Genomic DNA, 1,293 nt, shown 5'->3' on the forward strand with positions numbered 1-1,293 from the left:
CTTTTAACCACTATGCTATTGTGTCAGGACCCCGGATCTATTTTTCTTATTAGGATGCTGGAACCAGGAGGTGCCAATACTAATGAACAGAAATGGAAGATTTGGTCCAACTATGGGGACGGAAGCCTCTGGCTTTGTTTCTTGAGGTCTCTTTGAATTACCTCCAATTACCATCATTTTCTCCCTCTGGTAGTTTCTCACAAATCTTGGTATTGTGACAAGACGGAGAGGACTGCCAGGAGGTTCCCACCAGCTTCTTGTCCTGTCCTAGGAGCTGGCCAGTGAATTTTGCATTTGTTTCTGTCTTGTTCTTCACCTTGACATTTACCAGATGAACAGCAGGTGGCAGTGCCTCACCGTGACATCCCTCTGAATCCTTGGAGTCTGAGCCGGGACGGGGGTGGGGTTGTGAAATGGTTTTAGAAACTCAACTGATGGGACTCGCGCTGTTTCTTTCACATCTTCCAGCAAGAGCCAGAGAATACTTGCTGATATTCTCTAAGGGCATAGATGCCAAAGAGAGCATGATTGTATGGCTACCAGCTGAGTTGCTTTTCAGCTGTGTTAACTCCTGCCATGTTCCAGAAGTCTACTCTTCGGCCTTCTTCCTTCCCTACCCCATCTCCCTTTTTAAAGTATTTATTTGAAAGGCAGAGTAACTGAAGGAGAGAGATGGAGATACTCCATTCTCTGGTTCACATCCCAGAAGCTACCAAACAATGACTGCTGGGCCAGGCTTTAGGGAGGAGCCAGAACTAAACCAGGGTCTCCATCACCAGAATAGTAGGGGTGCACCTGTCCCGTGGTGTGCATCAGCAGGAAACAGGAAAGAGGAGTGACGCTGGGACTTGAAGAACCTAGGCAGTCTGATAGAGAATGTGGATGCCCCAAGTGGTGCACTAACGACTGCACCAAATAATAATAGTAGTGCTATTTGCGTAACGTTAGTAATTATTTGTTTCTTGCAAGCAATGTTTATTGATACTCAACCACCCACAGGGCTGTGGATGTGAAATAGTACCTAGGTAAACTTGGGCAATAAGTTTAAAATAAGGGGAAAAGGCTTCCAGCCGTGATAACTTGTTCATACAAGCCAGGCTGCAGAAGGTGGTGGTGTCCGCAGCAGTTGCTTGTAATTTTTTGCCTGCTGGGATTGTTGGGCCACCAGGGATAAATTAAGAGAACAGCATACACAGTCTGAAAGTGGAATGGGGACCTAATTATCCACCCCCCATCAGTGGAGTTATAACAAAAAATGTCATGGGAGCCAGCACTTTAGCTCAATTCTAATTG

Source organism: Ochotona curzoniae, unplaced genomic scaffold, assembly GCF_017591425.1.
Source record: "Ochotona curzoniae isolate NIBS_2020 unplaced genomic scaffold, NIBS_Ocur_1.0 patch79, whole genome shotgun sequence".
NCBI lineage: Eukaryota > Metazoa > Chordata > Mammalia > Lagomorpha > Ochotonidae > Ochotona > Ochotona curzoniae.